Source organism: Marmota marmota, unplaced genomic scaffold (assembly GCF_001458135.2).
Source record: "Marmota marmota marmota unplaced genomic scaffold, marMar, whole genome shotgun sequence".
Taxonomy (NCBI): domain Eukaryota; kingdom Metazoa; phylum Chordata; class Mammalia; order Rodentia; family Sciuridae; genus Marmota; species Marmota marmota.
In genome coordinates, this window is record NW_026000020.1 from 7,206,398 (window position 1) to 7,216,493 (window position 10,096).

A 10,096-nucleotide genomic window follows, 5' to 3' on the forward strand; every position below is an offset into this window, starting at 1 on the left:
GAATCCAAGTGAAAGTGTAAGTGAAGAATGAGAGCACACAGTGTAACCAAAACCAGAGCTCCAGGAGAGTGGATTAAGAGCTGATGGCACAACTATAGCAAAGGCATTGCAGTCTTAAGTCCACGAGCAAGGAGTGGAAGCCAACTCAGCCACCTTCTCTTGTCCCAGATGGACCTACCACCCTACCACTGATGCCTGTTTCCCAGGTAGCTTTGGACCCAGTTCTCCTGAAGGATATTTTAAGACCCTTTAGTCACTTGCACCTGCTACTTCATTCACCTTCCCCCTTGATTGGGATTTGCAATGATATGAGTCAGAAAGTCCTATAAGGCTTAAGCAAGTTCAGGTGGCATTTTCTGTCTCCTACATGTGAAAGTGTCTGAATACAAATGTCAACAGCTATTTTAAAAATTATTTTGGCGAAGTCTAGATAACATAACACTCATTTTTTTAACCATGTTAACTTCACAATCCAGTGAATTATGTGTATTCACTTTGTTGTATAAACCTCACCACCACCCATCCCCAGAATGCTTGTCCTTTTGCCAAACTCAAACTCTGCCCATTAAACATTAATTTCCTATTCCTTTCTCTCCTGTTGCTGCAAACTCTCCCTTTCTCTCATGAATTTAACTCTAGAAGTTTCCATGTATAATAGTATGTATAATTATATATCTGTAATTTCCTTTTGGGACTGGTTTATTTCACATGGCATAACGTCTTTAAGGCTCATCTATGTTGTAAACTGTGTCAGAATTTCCTTCTGAGGCAAACACCCTTTGAAATCAAATGCAACTTCCTGATAACTGTTGATACTTCCTCATTCTGAGGACCGACATCAAGGAAATGAAGACTGACATATTCTCTGACCAAACACAGCCTAGCTAAATCTGTATTTCCTACCTCATGTCCCACAGTGCCTCTACTTCTCTTATAAAAAGCTGTCCACACCCTTGAGTCCCTGAAGATGGACTTTGAGACAGAAGGGACTCTTCTATCTTCCTGAAAACTGGCTTTGAATAAACCCATTTTCAAGCTGGAGTTGTGGCTCAGTGGTAGAGCACTTGCCTCACAAGTGTGAGGCACTGGGTTCGATCCTAGCACTACATAAAAACAAATAAAGGCATTGAGTCCATAAACAACTAAAAAAATATTTTAAAAAGGATAAACCCATTTCCTTACCAACCTGTTTCCCTAGGTTTTGTGGAGTGGGACAAGAGGTAAAGCCTCTTGCCCTCCAGTTTCCATCCTTTTGAAGGCAGGATATTTTGTGATTGTAGGTGTGTGCCACATTTAGTTTACTCATCCATCTATCAATGGCTTCTTGGGTTGCTCTCACCTTTTGATTATTGTGAATAATGCTGCTTTGAAAGTGGATGTACATGTGTCTGTTCAATTCCCTGCTTTCAATGATTTTTGATAAATACCAAGAAGTAGAATTGCTAGATCTTATGGTAAGTCTCTTTAATATCAAGAAACTGATGGGCTGTTTTCCATTTGCACTGCTCCATTTCACATTCCCACCAACATTGTGCAAGGGTTCCAGTTTCTCCACATCCTCACCAACACCAGCTAGTTTGGTTTTGCTTTTTATGATAGCCATTGTAAGGTATGTTTGGGGGATTCTCATTGTGGGGAGCTGCATTCCCTAATGATCAGTGATGTGGAGCATGTGTTCATGTGCTTATTGGCTATTTGTGTATGTTCTTTGGATAAATGTCTATTCAAGCTCTAACTAATTTTTAACTTGAGGGTTTTTTTATAATTTAAAATGTTTTATTATGAATTATAACACATTTATAAAAAAAAGTGTAACTGCTGTGTGATTACCACAGGTAAACATACTGATCAGCAGCAGCTCCAGAAAACACATTTTATCTACTAATCCTATCTCTCTCCCAATACTTGGTTCCCCACCAACCAGGTGAAAAATCTCACAGGCCTCTCCTGACTCATTGCAAACCTTTTTTGCTTTGATTTTTATGGGTTTATTAACTTGGTATGAATCCCTAAACATGTAATTTTCTCTTGCCTGATTTTGAACTTTCTGTAAATGGAACCATACAGTAAGTACTAATTCGCACCAGTTTCTTTTTCTTTTCTTCTTTTTTTTTTACTCAACATTATGATTTTGAGATTCATTCATATTACTGTGTCCACTTATTTTTACTGTTTGGATAGTATTGTCTTGTGTGACTTCACCTTATTTATCCACTCTATAGTTCACGGACATGGCGGTTGTTCTGTTTTTTGTATAATGTGAACATTGTATTAAGTTGTATTTCCTTGATTACTAATAGGTTGGGCAGATCTGTTGACTATTTGGATTACCTTTTGTGAAGTGCATACATATACAAGGTTTTAGAGGGGGATCCATTTTTCTGTGAGATTTTTCACCCTTCCTAGTGATTTAGAGGCATTCTTTATGTAGTTACTACACTCAACTAAGTCACTTGCCTTTTCACTCTTAATGTCTTTTGATGAACAAAATAATACCCCCCCTCTTCCTCCTCCTCCTCCTTTGCCACTCCCCCCATTATTTTGATTTCTGGTTTTTAACTTGAATTATTTTCTCCTTTGATGACTATTCTTTTAGTATAGTTCCTCCCTTTGCTGGTTTTTAGTTATTTTTCATTTCTTCTTCATAAAATATTGTATTGAGTATGTTTTTCTAGTGCAGGCTTTCTAATTGTGAATTCTTTTAACTTTTGTTTATCATAAAAGGTTTTTATTTCATCGTTAATTCTGAAGCTTAGTTTTTCTGGGTATAGTATTCTTGGTTGGCATCCATTTTCTCTCAGAGCTTGGTATATATTATTCCAAGATCTTCTAGCTTGGAGGGCCTGGGTTGAGAAGTCAACTGAGGTCTGGATTGCTTACCCTCTAAATGTGACCAGTTGTTTTTCTCTGGCAGCCTTTAAAATTCTATTCTGATCCTGTATGTTAGGCATTTTCATAATAATGTGCCTTGGTGTAGGTCTATTGTAATTTTGTACATTTGGGGTCCATAATGCCTCCTGTATTTGATTTTCCACTTCATTCTTTGGGAAATTTTCTGATATTATTTTATTGAAAAGATTGTGCATTCCTTTCATTTGTATCTCTGAGCCTTCATCTATCCCGATAAATCTGAAATTTGGTCTTTTCAGGTTATCTTATACTGCTTGGAAGTTATGTTCGTGGTCTCTTAACATCTTTTCTCCATGTCAACTTTATTTTCAAGATTATATATTTTGGGGCTGGGGCTGCAACTCAGCAGCAGAATGCTTGCCTAGCATGCATGAGGTTCTGGGTTTGATCCTCAACACTGCATAAAAATAAACAAATAAAATAAAGGCATTCTGTCCATCTACAACTACAAAAGTTTTTTTTAAAAAGATTATATATTTTGTCTTCATTGCCTGAAACTGTATTCCAAGTGGTCTAGTCTGATGGTGATGCTTCCCATTGATTTTTTTTTAATTTGGTTTACTGATTCCTTCATTTTAAGGATTTCTGTGTGATTTTTTTTCAGAATCTCTATCTCTTTATTGAGGTGATATTTCACTTCCTGTATTTTCTCTCTGATTTCACTCCTTACATCATCCTTTACCTTGTAGATCAGTTTAACTATGTACATTCTGAACTCCTTCTCTGATATTTCTTCCACTGTGGTGTTGATGGATTCTGTTATTGAAGTGTCTTGGTTTGTTTGGGGTGATTTGTTCCCTTGCTTTATCATGTTTTTTGTGTGTGTCTGCCTATTTAACTGTATGGATCTGAGGCAGTAGAGCTCTACTGTGTGAACTTTAAATAGTGTTCCTGAAGGTTTACAGTACCTCACTGTTTAGGGAGAGACAAATAATATCAACAACCAATGCAAACAATATACAGCATTGAACCAAATAGTTTATACTATGGCATGTACAATGTTAATTGTGACAATAAACATAAATGATATAATCAATTAGTGCCTACAAGTAAGTGTGCAAAAGGGTTTATGATTTCAAATGGTGGACAGAGAGAAAATAGAAGTGATGTAGGATGTGATGATTATGAGAGAGGAGGAGAGAAGATAGAAGTAAAAAATTAAAGGAAGAGTGAAAGAACAGTAGAGATTTGCTGTTAGCAGAAGAAAAGAGAAAATCAAGGAAAACAGATAAGTGAGAGAATAAAGTAAAAATTAAAAAAAAAAATAAAAGAATACAAAACTGAAATATGCTAATCAAACATCATAGTCCTCAAAATACTGAGCCATAAAAAATAGATGACTTCAAAAATGCTAAAAATGAGAAAAATATAAATATGTATAAATGTCCATGAACTATTAAGGTCACAAATAAACAGAGAAAAAAAAGATCTTGGTGAAAAGGTAAAGAAGTTAATTATTTCCGTCAGAATTCAAAAGATTCTCAACTTCCCTTCTGATCCCGTGTTAGGTGGGGTCATCTGGAGTGTGATGCTTGCTCCACTGTCAGGGTGGGGCTGCTGAAGGGAGAGAGGTAATCCTGTAGGTAGAACTCCTGGCAATGGGGTTTGGGCTTAGGTATATTTCACATTCTTCACTGAACGCCAATTGGTCTGGAGATTTTAAATCAGCACACCTCCAGGCCCAGCAATTGCTGGTCCACACTGGAAGATCTGTCCTGGGTTCCACTTCTGTGGTAGAGGAGCCAATTCTTAGTCCATTACATCACCTGTGAACTCCATGTTTCCTGGTCTCGGGGTCAGTTTCCAAACTCAATCTCTCCTTTCCCTACCCTTTTGAATTCCCAGCCAGTCACATCTGTCCCAGCCAGTCATGCAAGCAGCCAGATTGTAGGAGGAGGGGGAAAACCAGGTGGGTTTCCATGACCAGTAGTCCCCTGTGCAAATCTTGCTCCACATTTGATATCCTCCTGGTCACTTAAGCACACTGCATGTTGTGCAGTGTGGGTTTGTCAGGCCTGGATTTCAGGCCAAACTCAGGTTAGCTGGGAATTGGCTCCCCAGCTGCCAGTTCCCATGCTGCAGCTGCAAAGTGGTTCTTTCCTCTGAACTCCATGTGCGATCATGGGAGATGGGACTTCCTTCCTGCACAAGGATGTTGTGCAGCACACCTTTCAGTTTAGTCAGGTAGTGTTTTTGTTCTCTAAACTCCCCTTACCCAGACAGTTTTAGGCCTCCTAAAAATGAGGGTTCCTTTAATTTCCTTATCCCTACACTTTGCCTGTGGAGGGACTGCTCTGGCAATGGAGATCTCTTCCTTATATTATGATATCCAACCTCCTTGGTCCCCGATCTGTTTTGAATGTTCAGTATTAAATTCCAGTAAAGTCCTCTGACTTTTTTTATTGTTGTTGTTGTTGTTGACCCACCTTCCCGAGAATCGGCCAATCTGCTTTCTTGGTTTCATACCACCGAGGAGCCAAGAAGGTTCCAATAGAAGGTGACCCTTTCTATTCCACCATCTTGAAAACCCCCTGGGGTTATTTTGTTGTTGAGTTGTAAGATTTCCATATTTTGTGTATTAACTCCTTATGAGATACTTTGCAATTATTTTTACTTACTCTGAGGTTTGGTTTTCATTGTATAGATGGTGTCCTTTGATGAATGGAAGTTATAATTTTGATGTAATACAATTTATTTTTTTCTTGTTCCCCGGGCTTTCAGTGCCATATTGAAGAAATCATAGCCAAATCCTATATCATGAAGCTTTTCCTGTTTTCTTCTAAGAGATTTACAGTTTTATCTCTTATATTTAGATCTTTCAACCATTTGAGTTAATTTTTGCATACAATTATAAAGAAAGGGTCCAATGTCATTCTTTCACATGTGGATATCCAGTTTTCCCAACATTGTGTTCTGAAAAGACTGCCTTTTCCCCATTAAATGGTTTTGGAGCCTTTGTCAAAAATATTTGACCATGTATGGAGGCTTTATTTCTGGGCTCTCTATCACATTCCACTGGACTACACAGCTCTTCCATTTTTTAGGGAAACCTTCCCTCAGTCTCATACCCTCCAAATACCTCTCCTTCCCATCAAAACTAGAAGACAGTGCACCATAGATAGACATGTGCCATTTATACCTTCCACTCCCCACTCAGTTCTTTTTTTTTCATTTGTTTTTTAGTTGTAGTTGGACACAATATCTTTGTTTTATTTATTTATTTTTATGTGGTACTGAGGATCAAACCTTTCACCTCACCACATGCCAGGAGAGTGCTCTACTGCAGAGCCACAGCCCGAGTCCCTCCCCACTCAGTTCTTAACCAAATCCATTCCAACGTGACTTTGGCACCACCATCCAAGTCACTGATAAACCCCAGTGGACACTTCTTGGGCTTCGTCCTCTTTAGTCTCTTGGCATCATTAAGGGCTTTTTGACTAGTTCCTCTTTATTAAAAGTCTTTTCTTTTGACTTCTGTGACAGAACTGTACCTTGGTGCTTCTCTTGCCTCCCTGTCTCCTACTCATTCTCCTTTGATGACTCTTCCTTATTTCGTGGTTCTTAACTCTTGGTGTTTCTCACGGACCTGCCTAGACCTTTGTCTCTTCCTTATTACCCCTCTTCTCCAAGCTATTCCCCTACACTCACATGGCTTCAGACATCATCTAGGTAGACAGGTCATCTTTTCATCTTTAGTCTGCTCACTCTGCATCTCCACATATCCTTTGACATTTCACAAGCATCTGGAGCTCAGTATATCCAGATAGATTTCTTTTATATCCTGACATAGGACACCATGGTGCATGCACAAATCCTCTTGATCCAAATTTTACCCCATATGTGCCGAAGTAAGCAACTTTTACAGGTGTGGTCAGATAACACCTCATCTCAGCTGCATCCTAGAGTCCTTTCTGCTCTGGAGTTTCTCCAAATCTTCAGCAAAGAGTGGTGACAGAATCCTTGGTGTTTATGACAAGTGGGGAATGGAGCTGGCAGACAAATGCCCCCCTCTTCCATATCAAAGCAGACAATTCTGAGGCTCATTAGCCTGACTCCCAGGTCCCAGTGGGACAGAGGTTTCGTTTTCCACAGCGGTGGCCAACCTGGCAACCTTACATGTGAGCTTTTTTTTTCCCTCCCTTCTCTTTTTGACTGACACTAACTTATTAATGTAATGAACAATATCAGTATTTTAATTATTTAAATCTTGATTTATCAGATTATAATATAATACAAAAATCTATCTGAGTGGCAGAAGAGTAAAAGCAATAAGGGAAGTTAAATTAACACTACTTCTAGTGGATTGACTGCAGGAGCATCGAGAATGTGTTGGCTAGAAAAGTGACGGCCCATCCATCAAGAAGCAACTTATGAGGATCTTCCAAGGTAGAAACAAGGGGAAGCTTAGAAGCAGCTACAATGGACCCCTTTGTTAGCTTTTCTGTAATATTTATGGCAGTTTTACTTCCAGGATCTGGCTTATTGACCAGCTAACCCAAGGAATCATAAATCATGGAAAAATCATCCCCCTGCCCTCTAATTCCATCATCATGGCCATAGTCATCCTTACTGATTTATATTTACAGTTCTGGGATGGGGAGAGCTGTGGGCTTCCCTTGGGCACACTTAGCCAGCATTCTTCACTCTTCACAATTTGCCCATTCTGATAGAGCATCTTTGCTTCTCCCTGGAATCATCATAAATGGACCCTAATATCCTGCTTGGAAGAAGGTGAAACAATCACATGATATCTTTCTTGTTTTCACCAACTGGCAACTGTATGGACTTCCTCCTCCACATCCCTGTTAGGGTGTCAGAAGTTCATTAAGTACAATCTCTTTCCCCCTTGAGTCCTGATCCAGCTCAGAGAGAACAAAGGAGTCAGGCATGTGGCTGGATGACAAGGAGAGATGGATGGTGACAACAGGCTTCCCAGGCCTAAACTCCACTGTCACTTGTCCTCCTGGAAGCAGGAGACTGCCTCAGGCAGGTGCACACTTGCCATGTTAACATCTCCAGTGGCCAAAATAACCCCTTTGCCTTTTACTTCTAAAATTCCCTGAGATTATCCAAAATGGTACTGTTCAATAGAGTAGCCACTTCCCATGTTAAGTTGGATGGAACCCACACTACCCATGTGTGGCTACTGAGCATTTGGAATGTGGCTAATCCAAATCTGAGACAGGCTATAAGTGTAAAATATTCACCAGATTTCAAGAACAGTTTAAAGGAAGAAAAGAAAGGTAAGATGGTTTACATTTTCTTTTTTAAAATAAGGGCTTTAAAAGGCTAAGATATTTTATATTGATTTCATGTTGAAATTGCAATCAAAATTTTTGAAATTTCACTTGAAATCCAAATATCAAATGAAATAGAATATGAATAAGATTATCATCAACTTCACTTTGTAAAATGTGACAGAACTTTATTACCATTGGACAGCAGTGACCTAAAACCTGGGGAATAGAGCTCTGAGTCTCTGCACACTGAGCTGGGATTGAGTTCTGAAGGGTGAGGGTGCCTAATTTTCCAGGGCCAGGGCTGTGCCCTTAACTGCCCGCATGGGTGCCATGTGATCTTCATTCTCCTGCCATCAGTATGAGCTAGATATCTATCTCCCCAGAACATTCCCTCTCTTATAAACGCATTTCATGATAGAACTCTTCTGAGGCTCCCTTTTATCCTATTACACTCCACTTTGACTTCTACCTGCTTACACAGGAATCTTGTCTCACTAACACAAACCACTTAGGACCTTGACATTCATTGCAGTCAATCTTGTAGGCTTCCTCGGGACTCTTTGTTCTGACTTCTTATTGAAAATGAACATACTGACATTGTCTGATGGCCGGTACCTGGCAGCCTTCTTTAGCTCTGTGCTATTTATTATGTAAGATTTGCTGAGGGGGTTAACTTATTCTTAGATGCCTAGGCCTAGGTAGAATGAGAGGGTGGGTGCGTCTGGGCTGGCCAACCCTCTTGCCAATCATCCTGATACCCCAGATCAATTTCTGCAGTTGGTGGTCCTACCAATTGCCTGTCCCAGGCTGCAGGTCCCAGGTTTTCTCCATCTACCATATTCTGCTACAGTTTGAATCTGGGTTGTCCCAAAAGCTCATAGCTTGGTCCTGTTGGAAGGTGCTGGAAATTGCAAGAGGTGGGGCCCAGTGGAAGGTCTTCAGGTCATTGGGGCATTCCTTCAAGGGGCACTGTGGGATCCCATCCTCCCTCTCTCTTATCCCAGACAGGAAGTGAGTGGTTTTGCTCCACCATGCCCTTCTGCCCTGGTGTGCTGACCTGCCACAGGCCCAAAGAGATGGGGCCAATTGATCATGGACTAAAGCCTCCAAAACCATGAGACAAAATAAACCTTTTCTAAGGTGTTAGCTTAGGCATTTGTTAAAGTGACAGAAAGCTGAGTGACACATCTCATCTCCAACTTCTCTAGCTTTGCCAACCCTTCAATTTGAGGAGTTGATGCATGCAGTGCCTCTGTTTCATTTGGTAAAGTGGTAAAGTACTCAATTCCCTCTTAAAATTTAGGAAAGGCCTGTTTGGTACCAGAGATAATTATTTTGTTTTTTGAAACCATTTTAAAGTCTTAGGTTCAAACCCTACAAACATTACCCAATCTTTTCATTTTAATATCTAAGAATACTGACCTACTTCCAATTGATCAATTTCTGATTCCAAGATTTGATTCTACTAATGGCCAGTAGGTGATGCTAAAATGTAAGGCCTCCAACACTGTAAGTCATACTGGGGAATATAAATTGAAAGGCAAAATGGCTCTTTCCTCGATTTTTAGCAACAGATGGAACATTAGTCCATATTTTAGAAAACACTGTGCACATCACCTCATTTAAAATGGAACACGGGGAGCTGGGGATATAGCTCAGTTGGTAGACTACATGCACAAGGCCCTAGGTTCTAGTCTCCAACACCAGACACACATTTAAAAAAAAAGTGGATAAAAATGAAACACAGGGCAAACTATTGAATTTATATCCCCAGTGTTTTAGTTATTACTGTACTCTAAAGTCATGAGAGGCCTCCTGATGATCTCCACAGGCTGAATTCTTACACGGGCTATATAGAAAGAGGAGGCGGAGTAAGTCTACACCACATACACCTCAGCCCAGGCTCTGTTCCTGGTCTGTACTGTGAATGGGGAAACATAGAGGGA

The 10,096-nt window shown here is 39.8% G+C and overlaps 1 non-coding gene across 1 annotated transcript; it reads left to right on the top strand.

Moving 5' to 3' along the window:
- The first annotated feature begins 9,959 nt into the window (after positions 1-9,959).
- Positions 9,960-10,091, top strand: LOC125618874. Its single transcript, XR_007350255.1, has one exon. It is a non-coding gene; the product is annotated as a small nucleolar RNA SNORA51 (small nucleolar RNA).
- The last annotated feature ends 5 nt before the right edge of the window (positions 10,092-10,096 follow it).